Source organism: Notothenia rossii, assembly GCF_949606895.1.
Source record: "Notothenia rossii genome assembly, chromosome: 10".
NCBI lineage: Eukaryota > Metazoa > Chordata > Actinopteri > Perciformes > Nototheniidae > Notothenia > Notothenia rossii.
This window is the reverse complement of record NC_136908.1, coordinates 15,503,499-15,518,581: the sequence shown is the minus strand read 5'-3', so window position 1 is coordinate 15,518,581 and position 15,083 is coordinate 15,503,499. Positions and strand designations below refer to the sequence as shown.

At 41.5% G+C, this 15,083-nt stretch overlaps 1 long non-coding RNA gene across 1 annotated transcript; it reads right to left on the bottom strand.

Moving 5' to 3' along the window:
- Positions 1-4,268: 4,268 nt before the first annotated feature.
- LOC307022620 lies at positions 4,269-5,453 on the bottom strand. The gene is made up of 2 exons (XR_013803456.1): positions 4,588-5,453; positions 4,269-4,367 (listed from the first exon to the last, which is right to left on the bottom strand). It is a non-coding gene; the product is annotated as an uncharacterized lncRNA (long non-coding RNA).
- Positions 5,454-15,083: the final 9,630 nt, after the last annotated feature.

Genomic DNA, 15,083 nt, shown 5'->3' with positions numbered 1-15,083 from the left:
CTTTTGCAGTAAAATATTTGTATACAACAATCCATTTCATGTATGGGAGGCCTTAGAGATGAGGAAAAAGTAAGTTGTGTTTTGTCCTAACTCCGGGAGGGGTAACTCAAAAATGTGGGGCCATTGTCACTGTCTAAAGTCACTGCACTCGCATCTGATTGGAAGTCTACAGTCGTACTGTCCAATAGAGTGTTTGGCGTGGGCGGGCTGTCCGAGTGTAGAGAAACAGCGGCTGCCAGAGACTGTCACTGTAGTGTACAGTATTAACAAGATATAATAAACTATTTTTCTTTGAGAATTTGTGTGCAATGTGTCTTTTATTACTACCCGACAGTATTCATTTGTGTGTTTTTCGCTGTCAACTGAGTTTTTACCCCACCACTTCGTCGATCGTTTGCTGGTGTATCATTCACAGATTATTCAGTGACGGACAGTGTATATCCATATGCTGTTCTATTGACAACAGAGACGTAGTTAGATGATTACAGCAGGATTCTCTTGACGTAAATGTGTTTTTATCAAAATGAATGTGAGGATATATAAGTAATATTGTCACAGATACTTCCTCTGCTAGTCATGAAATAGTTGCACACAAGTAAGTCAGGTCCAATACATTCCTGCTGCAATTAAAAGTCTTCAACATCTCACCACTTGGCTTCCTTTAATGTAAGCCTTTAGCGTAGGCTGCAGGTACTTCCATCGTTAATTTTAACATTTTGTCAGGGGAGAGCGCGAACGCAGTCCCCCACTACCACAAATTATGCAGTCGAGATTCCTACATTTGAGGGATTCGTACAGGTCAGCGCAACCGTCAGTGCAATGGCCACGCCTCGCCCTAGGGGATCCACCTTAGTGATCATGGAGACCCCCCTGCCAGGTAAGTATGAGTTGTATCTGCGTGAGATGGGATACACTTTCACAGACAAACCATGCTAACTGATGGTGCCAATAACGTAAATGTGTTCTATCAAGGCGAAATACATCATTTATTTAAAAAAAACCTGGCTTTAATATAAAGGACACACTTGTGCATTAGGGGATGACCATTATTATTTGAGTTTTGCCTGATGTTTTCAATAATATCTTGTCTAAATGTCCAAGTTCTCTGACAGCAAACTTAGGGACAGTCAGCTATATCATTATAATGATACTTATTATTCCAACCAGAGTTATCCACGTCCAACGGGAGGAACAGGCTTCTTTAATCAAATGGTTACCAACCTGTTCCTTTCTATTATTGAGTAAACGGACGACGCCTGACTCATGTAAAGACCATTTTCAACTCTTGGGGCAGTATGCCTTTGGTGACAAACTAAAACAGCTCATTTGAGCCAACATGGAGTTTCCCAGTGCATTTGTATTAATTTTCTGTCCCTGGAAAATGAAAAAGGATAGTAAATTATTCTCAGATTATTCAGTGATGGACAGTTTACTTCCATAGCGGTTTTTTTTAACAACAGAGACACAGTTTCTGTGATTGTTAGTTAATTACAGCAGGATTATTTTAATGTTTATTGGTTTTTTCCAAATGAATGTGAGGATCTAAGTAATATTGTCACAGGTACTTCCTCTGCGTGTTATGAAATAGTTGCACACAAGTTAGGTCGAATAAATTCCTACTGCCACTAAAATCATCAACTTCTCAGAACTATATTGATGAACCACTTGAGATTCAATTTCAGAGGCATACAACATGTTTGCATTTAGATGCATCTTCCATTGTTAATGTTTACAATATATCAGGGGGAGAGCGCGAACGCAGTCCCACACTCAGTGGCGGCCGGCCCATAGGGGCGCTAGGGGCGCCGCCCCACCTCTTCCCACATACAAAAAAATATATTAAAAAATATATATATTTAAAAAATATATATATTTTATATTTTTTATTTTTAATGAACAAGGTAAATATCATACAATTGGTATCAGTAAAATGTATAATCTACAATAAGATCTTGTTTAAAATTGTGTTACGATGTCTAAAGTTACTGATAAGTCACATGTTTCCTGCCTGGCCTTGCCCTTGGCATAGAGAGGCGAAGTCCCTCCCTTTCCGGGGGAGCTCATGGGACCCCGGAAGCGGAAAATTATACATTGAATTCAATGGAGAGAGAAAACGTATCTTTCGATCCCGTTTGAATTGTGCCACGAACTACACATATGATGTTTGTCAATTTAAAAGAAAATGTTGCAAGTCAAAAAAATAAAAATGTGTCGTAAAACTGTGAAGTAACACATTTTGTTGTGTTAAGCCGCTCAGTGAACTACATGTCTCTGTTCCCGCACAATACGCGTCACCAACATAAAGATGGCCGTCACGTTGGCACATTTCACCTCATTCTTTCAGAATGAGAATAAAAGTATAAAACGAGGTGAAAATCACTACAAGTCTGGGCATGTTGAGAGCTGTACATACACGAAAGGGGAGTTAGTCGGTTCTGTAAGAGCCAGCATGCGGGACCGGCTTTACAAGGTTTCGGTGAGTAACATGAGTGCAATGTTTAACGTTAATGTCAGTCAATAAGGAGGAGAATGAAAAAGAAGATGATGAACCACAGACCCGGCATATAATGACTGCAGTGTGCAGGGCTGTGTTAATTTATGTTACTGTTATCAATAGCATTAGTTGACTGAGAAAACCGTCAAGAAAAAAAGTTTAGCGATGTTACGAGTCGACTAGTATAATATGCCCACGGCTGTGATTGACAACCTGGACAGCCAGTCAGAAGCTAGAATGCCAACCTAGAGAGCCAATCAGAACCTATAACGGGTGTACTGTATAAGGGTGTGTATGCTATGGATAACATTAGTGTTCACAAGAACAAGGTACACTCCCGTGTTTTGTTTTAGTTGCTCTTCAGATTGAAGCGGCCAGTTTTATATCGACTATATGTGTGATCTCCTTTTTACATCTCGTTGTGTCATTTGAGTTTATTTGCTGTGTGTAGATTCAAGGATTTTGGTTATCTTGTCAATTTGTTTGGTTATCTAGGCACAGCTGTGTGTGACTCTCTCTGGTACACTGGTATGTGTTTTCCTAATGTAGAGAGCATTGATTAATTCATAAACTACACACTGAGTCTAGATCCTGACCAAATCCTTTTTTTTTTATCAAATGTTTTTCAAAAATGTAATACACATTTAAAAAAATACAATGTACAATCACAACCAATACAACACAAATTACAAAAAATACAGAAAAAACAAACAATAACAACAATCAGACAAGAGGACAAAACTATGGGAAAATAAACCCTCCCACCCCCAGATCCGGACCATCCTTGTATTGCTCATTCAATCTATTATAGCATGTTAACAAACATGGTACTTACTTTATTTGTACAGATCTACATGGGAGAGGATGGCACGATGCAGAGCGCTGTCTGTGGTTGTGCACGGGGGATGTACAAATGCAGCCACGCTGCAGCATTGGCAATATTTGCCATGTGGCAGATCAGCTCCACAGAAGTTGAGTGCCAGTGGAGGAAACCTGTCACTTCAAAAGTAGTCCAGCCGGTGTCTCAACTCTACCAACAGCAAGAGGAGACATACAACCCACTGGCCAGAGACATCGCCACTGAGGAAGTAGAGTGGTTCAGGTCTGCACTGAGGGGCGCAGCGTGGCATGGCATGGCTTTTGTCACCTGAGCCAGAGCTGCAGCCTCGACATCAGGCCATTTTCAACGTGCCGGAGCTGGTGAAGGAGCATGGGGGTCGTGGGCTTGAGGCAATTCTTGCCTCAATGCGACTGAGCAGAGATCAGCAAGCTGCCATCCAGACAGCCACCGTAGGACAGCGGACAAATCCTCAGTGGCAGTTACACAGGCAGGGCAGGTTGACAGCCAGCCATTTTGGTGCTGTGCTGAGGTCGGGACTTTCATCCACTCCATGCGCGTCCCTCATGAAGAGGGTGCTTGGGGGGTACAATTTAGACGGAGTCATGGCTGTCAACTGGGGAGTTGTAAACGAGGTGTGTTTGGCCAGTGTGTTTGGCCTTTTAAGTGTGACACATATGTGGTGATAAATGCTTCACTTGACCACTGTTCCTAAATAAAAAAAGTTTTCTGCATCGTCAGTCATTTTTTCCAAATAATTACCAATATTTCACAAATTCTTCATGTCAACTTAAGAGCACAGCTGTATGTTGAGTGTCAGCTTTGCTTGGTTCATCTTACTGGGGGCAGCTACATGGATGTTGGTGCAGTCCACAATCATTTTGCAGTTGAAGGCAGAATACATTTATTATTGAATCAGAATGAAGCACAACTTCCTGTCATACAATACATTGACTTTATTTGTAATTGTGTAAAAAAATAAAGCATTGATTAGCAAGCAGGACCTGCAGGAACAGAGAATGGTGATGGATGGAGCTGGGAAGAGAGAAGAATAAAGAAAACAGATCAACTTTATTATCGGATATTACAAATTCAATTTCAAAACAAGTTGCCGCTCCTACAGTTTTCTAGTATGTAAAGATGATTTCACATGACCTATGCAAAATATCACACTCAATACATGTGTGTCTCTGGGGGGTGCATTGTGCCTTTGATGTATATAAATAATATACCATAACCAAATACTATTACGTACAGTGGAAATCAGGTTGCCAGAGCAGGTCAGTGTGCATGTTCCTCAGGGTCTCAGCAGTTACAGGTGAGGTAAAGAAAATAAAAGAGAAAAAGGTCAGTAACAACACTTTAAAGTAAAAACACTGAATAATTATCTCTTTTAATAATTTTCTCTCAGTAATCACTCAACTACTGTATTTCCAACAAACAGATTGACTCACCCTCACTGTCATCACAATGACACATGTCCAGAAGAATGTCATGCAAAGCTCCCTGCCTGCCTGCCTTCCTTCGACTCTCCCTGAACTGCTTCCTTAGCACCCGGTGGAGGGCGCAGTAGGCTACTCTTTAAATGTTTCACGAAATACTTACCATGATGACTACTCTTACTGTTTAACATTTTGGTGTACTTCATGTAATAAAATAATAACTTCATGGTAAGGCTACTAAAAAGGACAAGGCTAAGTAATGTAATGCTAACTAACGTGCTCGCTACTCGTCGCTACTAGCTAGGTAGCTAACTTGACTATGTTCCATGCACAACATGTATATTACCTATGATATTACCTGATATGTCTGATCCAGCGACTCCTGGTCCTTTCATCAGACGGGAAGCGATAGAACGAGCAAGTGGTATGATCACTTTTGTGATTACAACATGGTACAAAGCACACAGGCATCTTGTAAAAGTGAATTTATTGGAGCAATCTCTTATATTTATTGGAGGTAATAAATCAGTTATGAAATCTTCTTCTTCGCTTTAATTACGAGTCTCAACCACTTGGAGCATTATCGCCTGTGACATCACATACGCGACCCAGAATGGGATTTGGGATTTGTAGTCTTTGTAGTCGCGTATCTTTCATAGTCTTATATTTCAACAGTTTTACGACAAAGTGTGACTTTTTTTACATGGAAATGATTGTTTAAGATTGACAAATATCATATGTGTAGTTCGTGGCACAATTCAAACGGGATCAAAAGATACGTTTTCTCTCTCCATTGAATTCAATGTATAATTTTTCGCTTCCGGGGTCCCATGGACCGGAAGTAGATGGGCGTGACTTCGCCTCTCTATTAGTTTATCATTACGGGGCGCTGCCCCCGAGCCAAACAGCAGCAACCAGCACGTTGCAAAAGTCTCAATAGTAAACTGTGCCGCCGAAACATAATTTCAGCCAATCAGCACCGTCAAATATTTTGGTCACGAGAGCACTCACGTTGGCGCCCACGTTGCTTACGTGCGTTGACGTGAGTTGTTTTGTAGACTCGTGAGGAACTGGGGTAGTATTAGTAACGCAGTGTAGGCGGAGCCGTGACGTCATCTTCAATGAGCTCCCCAGAAAAACAACACAGCCGTTAGCACTCAGAGCTCACAGGCAGCTATTCATATCTGTTCAGAAACTAGACAAAAGTTAAACAAGTACAAACCACATACTGTCTGTGTCATGGCGAATACAGTCGCTGGTTTATTTATGTCTGTATAGGCCGTTGTTGTGGGTGTGGAGGGTCGGAGCATTTACAACGTTAGCTTAGCCAAATCTCCATTAGAAAACACGCATTTTAAAAAGGTTTTTCGCCTGCCGTCTGTCTTCAGACTTGTCAAAGCCTTAATTCATGGTTTTTACTACCCGGTATCAGTATGTTGTTACTTCGGCATCATTTTGAAACATGTATTACAATTAAATCACGGTTAAATATGTTAATCTTGTTGTAGTTGTAGCCCCCTTGACAGCGATTCTCTCTCTAGTTTAGACTGCGGTCAAGCCAGCCTCCACTCGGAAAAACCTAGTCAAGCCAGCCCTCACGTGATATTGCGGTGCGCGAATATCCTATGCATTACGGTAGAGTAAAAAAAAATCCTCCCTCTGTGTTTAGATGAGAATAAAACAAAAACTGTCCAGTATCAAAGACTCATTTCATTTCAGGGCGATAGCAGGACATCCCATCTAGTCACTCAGAAAAAATCAGGACATTCTGATGTAGAGTTTCAAAATAAAAGACCTTTGAAATTTCTATCGTATGAGTTATCATCCATGTTTTTAGATGAGAATAAAACAAAAACTGTCCAGTATCATAGATCCATCTCACTCCAGGATGATAGCAGGACACCCCATGTCGTCACTCAGAAAAAATCAGGACATTCTTATGTACAGTTTCAAAACTGGATAGGGATGATAACTCATATATGAGACTTCAAAGGTCTTTTATTTTGAAACTGTACATCAGAATGTCCTGATTTTTTCTGAATGGCGACATGGGGTGTCCTGCTATCACCCTGGAGTGAGATGGATCTATAATACTGGACAGTTTTTGTTTTATTCTCATCTAAAAACAGGGATGATAGCTCATACAATAGAGATTTCAAAGGTCTTTTATTTTGAAACTCTACATCAGAATGTCCTGATTTTTTCTGAGTAACTAGATGGGATGTCCTGCTATCACCCTGAAGTGAAATGAGTCTTTGATACTGGACAGTTTTTGTTTTATTCTCATCTAAACACAGAGGGATGATTTTTTTTTTGACTCTACCGTAATGCATAGGATATTCGCGCACCGCAATATCACGTGAGGGCTGGCTTGACTAGGTTTTCCCGAGTGGAGGCTGGCTTGACCGCAGTTAGTTTAGCATACTCAGCCCGACTCAGCCTTGTTGTTCCTGGCCCTAGAACCACGATTTTATGGGGCCATTACATCACCAGAAGTCCCAATTTAAGGGGTAATTTCTCCCAAAAAAAAATGTTTTACTCACTATATCAACAGCCCCACCAAAAATATTTCCCACCAGCCGCCACTGCCCACACTACCACAAATGATGGAGTCGAGATTCCTACATTTGAAGTTTGTGCAAAGTCTACAGTTCTGTAGACGGTTAAGCCTTCTGATTCGACAAATGTCTACAGTCATTTCCATCCGATTGGAAGTCCACAGTCGTATTGTTCAGTAGAGTTTGGAGGCGGGACTCCGACTGTAGACATTTGGCAAATCAGAAGGCTTAACTGTCTACAGTCACTGCACTCGCATCTGATTGGAAGTCTACAGTCGTACTGTCCAATAGAGTGTTTGGCGTGAGCGGGCTGTCCGAGTGTAGAGAAACAGCGGCTGCCCGAGACTGTCACTGTAGTGTAGCCTAGTGCCTACAGTATTAACAAGACATAATAAGCTATTTTTCTTTGAGAATTTGTGTGCAATGTGTCTTTTATTACTACCTGACAGTATTCATTTGTGTGTTTTTCGCTGTCAACTGTAAAGTCTTACTGCAAGTAAGTCAGGTCGAATACATTCCTGCGGCAATTAAAAGTCTTCAACATCTCACCACTTAGGTTCCTTTAATGTAAGCCTTTAGCGTAGGCTGCAAGTACTTCCATCGTTAATTTTAACATTTTGTCAGGGGAGAGCGCGAACGCAGTCCCCCACTACCACAAATTATGCAGTCGAGATTCCTACATTTGAGGAATTCGTACAGGTCAGCGCAACCGTCAGTGCAATGGCCACGCCTCGCCCTAGGGGATCCACCTTAGTGATCATGGAGACCCCCCTGCCAGGTAAGTATGAGTTGTATCTGGGTGAGATGGGATGCAGTTTCACAGACAAACCATGCTAACTGATGGTGGCAAAAACGTAAATGTCTTCTATCAAGGCGAAATACATCATTTATTTAAAAAAAAAACTGGCTTTAATATAAAGGACACACTTGTGCATTAGGGATGACCATTATTATTTGAGTTTTGCCTGATTTTTTCAATAATATCTTGTCTAAATGTCCAAGTTCTCTGACAGCAAACTTAAGGACAGTCAGCTATATCATTATAATGATACTTATGTTTCCAACCAGAGTTATCCACGTCCAACGGGAGGAACAGGCTTCTTTAATCAAATGGTTACCAAGCTGTTCCTTTCTATTATTGAGTAAACGGACTCTTGGGGCAGTATGCCTTTGGTGACAAACTAAAACAGCTCATTTGAGCCAACATGGAATTTTCCAGTGCATTTGTATTAATTTTCTGTCTCTGGAAAATGGCAAAGGATAGTAAATTATTCTCAGATTATTCAGTGATGGACAGTTTACTTCCATAGCGGGTTTTTTTTAACAACAGAGACACAGTTTCTGTGATTGTTAGTGTTACAGGCGCTGCCTTCCTGGGGCTGTTAAGGCTGGTAAACCTGTTTGTGTGTGTGTGTGTGTGTGTGTGTGTGTGTGTGTGTGTGTGTGTGTGTGTGTGTGTGTGTGTGTGTGTGTGTACACCTGAGCGGCGCAGTTCCTCCGACGTCCCGCCCTCGTTGCATCCGAAGAGGTGATTGGATGAGACGTCATCCAATCCCCGCCCTTTCCGGCACATCTCCCGGGTGAGGAGTACGAAGGCTGGGAACGGAGATCATTCTGGAGGCTCTGTGTAGGGAGACAGACGCCTCTCGCCTCGTGATACTCTACTGTGTGTGTTTATACTGTTCGCTCCCCCGTAATCCGTAGATACTTGTGTAGGATTGTTAGTTTAGACCCAGGTGATTAGCACCTGTTGATCAGCTGTTGTTATCTGTTTAAAACGTGTTAGCTTAGACCCAGGTGATTAGCACCTGTTGATCAGCTGTTATCTGTGCAAAACGTATTAGCTGAGACCCAGGTGATTAGCACCTGTAGACCAGCTACAGCTGTGTGTGTGCAGCTTTCCTCATTCATATTGTGTACCCCGTGTAACGGGAGGGTTTGTTTCTTTTTAGAACTTCCTTTTGAAGTTCTCTCCTGCTATAATAAAGCCACTTATAATTATTACCAATACCACTCTGCTCGTGTTATTTCCCTTTGGTTCCCCTAGCGGCCAATAGGGAACATAACAGTTAGTTAATTACAGCAGGATTATTTGAATGTTTATTTGTTTTATCCAAATGAATGTGAGGATATATAAGTAATATTGTCACAGGTACTTCCTCTGCTTGTTATGAAATAGTTGCACACAAGTTAGGTCAAATAAATTCCTACTGCCACTAAAAGTCATCAACTTCTCAGAACTATATTGATGAACCACTTGAGATTCAATTTCAGAGGCATACAACATGTTTGCATTTAGATGCATCTTCCATTGTTAATGTTTACAATATATCAGGGGGAGAGCGCGAACGCAGTCCCCCACTACCACAAATGATGGAGTCGAGATTCCTACATTTGAAGTTTGTGCAAAGTCTACAGTTCTTTAGACGGTTAAGCCTTCTGATTCGACAAAATGTTTTCAGTCATTTCCATCCGATTGGAAGTCTACAGTCGTACTGTTCAGTAGAGTTTGGAGGCGGGACTCCGACTATAGACATTTGGCAAATCAGAAGGCTTAACTGTCTACAGTCACTGCACTCGCATCTGATTGGAAGTCTACAGTCATACTGTCCAATAGAGTGTTTGGCGTGGGCTGTCCGAGTGTAGAGAAACAGCGGCTGCCCGAGACTGTCACTGAAGTGTAGCCTACAGTATTAACAAGACATAATAAGCTATTTTTCTTTGAGAATGTGTGTGCAACGTGTCTTTTATTACTACCTGACAGTATTCATTTGTGTGTTTTTCGCTGTCAACTGAGTTTTTACCCCACCACTTCGTCGCTCGTTTGCTGGTGTATCATTCACAGATTATTCAGTGACGGACAGTGTATATCCATATGCTGTTCTATTGACAACAGATACGTAGTTAGATGATTACAGCAGGATTCTCTTGACGTAAATGTGTTTTTATCAAAATGAATGTGAGGATATATAAGTAATATTGTCACAGATACTTCCTCTGTTTGTTATGAAATAGTTGCACACGTAAGTCAGGTCGAATACATTCCTGCGGCAATTAAAAGTCTTCAACATCTCACCACTTGGCTTCCTTTAATGTAAGCCTTTAGCGTAGGCTGCAAGTACTTCCATCGTTAATTTTAACATTTTATCAGGGGAGAGCGCGAACGCAGTCCCCCACTACCACAAATTATGCAGTCGAGATTCCTACATTTGAGGAATTCGTACAGGTCAGCGCAACCGTCAGTGCAATGGCCACGCCTCGCCCTAGGGGATCCACCTTAGTGATCGTGGAGACCCCCCTGCCAGGTAAGTATGAGTTGTATCTGGGTGAGATGGGATACACTTTCACAGACAAACCATGCTAACTGATGGTGCCAAAAACGTAAATGTCTTCTCTCAAGGCGAAATACATAATTTATTTTAAAAAAACCTGGCTTTAATATAAAGGACACACTTGAGCATTAGGGATGACCATTATTATTTGAGTTTTGCCTGATGTTTTCAATAATATCTTGTCTAAATGTCCAAGTTCTCTGACAGGAAACTTAAGGACAGTCAGCTATATCATTATAATGATACTTATGTTTCCAACCAGAGTTATCCACTTCCAACGGGAGGAACATGCTTCTTTAATCAAATGGTTACCAACCTGTTCCTTTCTATTATTGAGTAAACGGACGACCCCTGACTAATGTAAAGACCATTTTCAACTCTTGGGCTCTCTCTTGGACTCTCTCCTTTGGTGACAAACTAAAACAGCTCATTTGAGCCAACATGGATTTTCCCAGTGCATTTGTATTAATTTTCTCTCTCTGGAAAATGGCAAAGGATAGTAAATTATTCTCAGATTATTCAGTGATGGACAGTTTACTTCCATAGCGGGTTTTTTTAACAACAGAGACACAGTTTCTGTGATTGTTAGTTAATTACAGCAGGATTATCTTAATGTTTATTTGTTTTATCCAAATGAATGTGAGGATATATAAGTAATATTGTCACAGGTACTTCCTCTGCTTGTTATGAAATAGTTGCACACAAGTTAGGTCAAATAAATTCCTACTACCACTAAAAGTCATCAACTTCTGAGAACTGGTCATTGATGAACCAATTGAGATTTAGAGGCATACAACATGTTTGCATTAGATGCATCTTCCATTGTTAATGTTCGATATATCAGGGGGATACCGACTGATGTCACATGTTGCCTGCCCATTTCTTTTCTTTTTTGCTGCATATCATGACGGATTTGGTGAAAACAATAAAACACTAACATTTACACAACAAAAGCCGGTGTCATCAGAGGAAAACTCCGCTCACAGAGCTCTGATTGGTCAGCAGGCAGTGCTTTCACTGAGTTGATCTCTTAGCCTGCAACCTAAACTGCTCCGGGGCAGGTTAGCCGCTCAGCATAAGTTACCATGTAGATCTAGCCTGCTAAAAAGAGAACCAGCTTCGTAAGACCGGAAAGCCGGAGTTTTCTCTGAAGTTAGCCGGCTAAGCAAAAATCCTGCTTCGTAGTATTCCCCCCTGACCAACCAGAGAGTTGAATGGAAATAAACATCTGTCTTATTGGCTGACAGGTACCTATCCTGTGAGCTGTGACAATGTTTAAATTAAACTGTAATAAAACAAAGACAATTCTCAAGTGGTGGCTCACACAACAACCCCAGAGCCACCACTTGAGCCAGGTAAACAAGGTATGTAAATGTCAGTAAACTTCCAAGTTATGCGAACATAAGCAAAGCATAAATTACATGCAGCTACGTTGTTGACGTTACTTTGAATCACGGGGCTAAGCTAAACCGTTAGCAAGTAGCTATAGCTAGCCAGATATATTAAATACACACTTTGTCATACAATCTAAATGTAATGTTTTTTAGCGTTACCTGGTGATTTAAAAGAAAGCTCTCTGGGAAATGTTGACTTACTGTTCGACATGAAGCTAGAAGCTACCTTACAGTACACAGTTGATCCTGAGTCCTGTCAGTTAAAGTGTTTCATAGTTAGCTGAGCTAAGCATCAACCTAGCACTGAAATATATGGATGTTATGTGACAATATTTCTGAGAAAAAGTCAGCTGAAATGGTGGCATAGTTGCCACAGTTTTACGCGTCGACAGCATGTTTGGACCAAGCGGCAAACTCCGGGGAAGAGCCGGGACGCCAATACGGAAGTGCCACACACTGCAGTTCATATATTGTCCGATAGGCGATGACTGCAGAAAGGAGCAATTTCCATAGACCCCCATGTTAAAATGCCCAACATTACAGCAGAAAAAATCATGTTCCTACCCCTGGCTGCAATAAATATTATTATGCATATAGTTATATTCCACCTTCATGATTATGGATCTGTGAGTGAATTGTTTTCTAACGCGACCCTTTTATTTATATTAGGTCTTAACGTTTTTGCATATATTAGGGCGTGGTCACATTGAGTGACAGCTCTGTCAAGTGACTGCTGCTGCTAGCTTCTTGTCTCTCTGCTAGCTGCTCCGTGAAGCTAGCTACAGGGACTCTGCCTGGTCAGTTCATCCAGGGAACACAACTTGAAGCCGGCCGTGGTTGTTTGTTCTTCATGCTTATATATCGGACTATTGTGACTCGCTCTGCGGTTGAAACAGACGGTCCATGAATGCGGTTTTGCGGTAAGTGAAATTTGAGTACTTTATTTATGTGTTAATGATTTTAATCAGCTACGTAATGTATGGCCTGGGTTAGTGTGTAAGCAAGTGGTAGCTACATCGGTGCTAACGATACTAATAGTAGCCTCCAAGTTAAAATCATAGACTATATATATAAAGGTTAAAACGAAATAGACAAGTGTTAAGCGTTAAGTGGGATAATACTGTACAACAAACGGCTTCTGTTTGAGGTTGATAAAATAAGGTCATCCTTGTAACTTAGAGAGATATTTTATTATGTAGGTAGGAACTGTATGCATCGCTAAGGTTAATTTAAATTGGCTATGCTCAAGTAAGTAGACAAGCTAATGTCGAAGTAGTGTATGTGAAATCAACCTCACAATAAGATGTGTGTATATTACAATTATTAATGTCATATTTCAAGAGGATTACTTAGATATTACAATATAGTTGTTTGAGCTGGAGTTCATTATTGAGCTTACACGTTAACGTCACAGTCATCTGAAGAACGAACCCAAACAGAGACGTGCACACATAGACTCTAGGTAGTGCTTGAGCACCTGCCCGTTTTGCCCTCTGGACAGCAATGTGCCCTTTTGAAAGTTGTTTTTTTTTTGTTTGTTTTTTGTTTTTTTTACAGTGTACTGTATGTGGCTCATGGTAACATCGATCAATTCTGGATTAAAAGCTTCTAATATATAAAACTATGACCCAAATGCGCGTTGTAATTTTGTCAGACATCCCCACACGTGCCCCGCGGCACTCCCGTACGTGCCCTGGCTGCAGCCCCTCCCTTCCCTGCTCTCAACGTGAACGCGCAGCGCGCAGAGCAGACAGTCAGTCACTCAGTCAGACAGGCCAAGGCGGGTGTGTGGTGCAGCAGCACGCAGCAACACGATTAAAAGTGCCCTAGTGACGACCAAGTAAGTAACCACCAGGTAACAAATACAACGAGTGTATTGTTTAATCCCCTAAATCAGATGCCAAACTAAACTATAACTTCACTTCTTTTCTTGCATCCATCCATTTAGTCTCGTTGTGCACTTTTGAAAATAGCAGATCTACAAGCTCACAATGCCACGCAATGCGAGGCGTTGTGAGCTTGTAGATGGCTTTCTTATATTATTTGACAATTTGGCCAATGTTTGACCAGTTTTTATAGTAGTCCAGTGTGCGAAAAAGTACACGTCCCACCGTCCGGGAAGTGTTATTTACAATATCGGACAAGTAGATCTTTCAATTGACTTGTCCGGTGGACAAGTGACGTTTTTCGCCCTGATTTATTGACAAATTATTGATAAATTCAGTTTACAAAAGGCAGAACTCATTCGCAAATTGTACGTGTCCACAATTGTTAGTTTATAAATGTTAGTTTCGGTTCTGCTTGTCGATTCCTAAGGAAATGCATCTCGCCGCTTTCTGTACAGTTAGGCGGGGCGGGGCGGGAAGTGTAGCACAGTGGCAGGGTTGGGAAGCAAAACTCGGTTCTAAGTAGGAACAAATAACAATTATCCGGCCCCGGGATTGATAAGAGTTGTGAGGACAGGAGGCGAGGCCGAGCCCCGCGGACCGCAGCGCTCTCTCTCTATGCTCCGTATCAGCTGATCGCTCTCTCTCTCTTTCTACACACAGCGGATCCGCTGCCCGTTTAACAGCCTCATCTTTGTCAAACTTTCTTATGTTCTTTCTCTAACATGTAATGAAGGTTATTTAGCGTTTTAGCTCCTGTGTTGTTAATATTGACCGCCATTTCCTTTATGAAGTGAAGCAGCCTCCCTGTGTCCTCGCGCTGTCCTCACATCCCCCGACCCCCAGACTCGGAGGAGCACAGGGATGTCAGTATTGTTTATGAAGCAGGGTATAGAAAGTACATTATTGAAGTGAAAATACTATTTATTTACTTTTACAAACAGTGAGCAGCTGGGCAGCTGTAGCATGTGTATTGTAGGACATGTGTAACGGTACGTCTACACTACAGGCATCAAAAAATCTTGGAGCTGGGCGTGTCTGAAGCTTGGCGATTTTTTGCGAGCAACCAATCACATGAACCTCCCGCCCCCGACATACAAAGCAATAGCAATGTTAAAACGAAGTAAACTGGATATAAA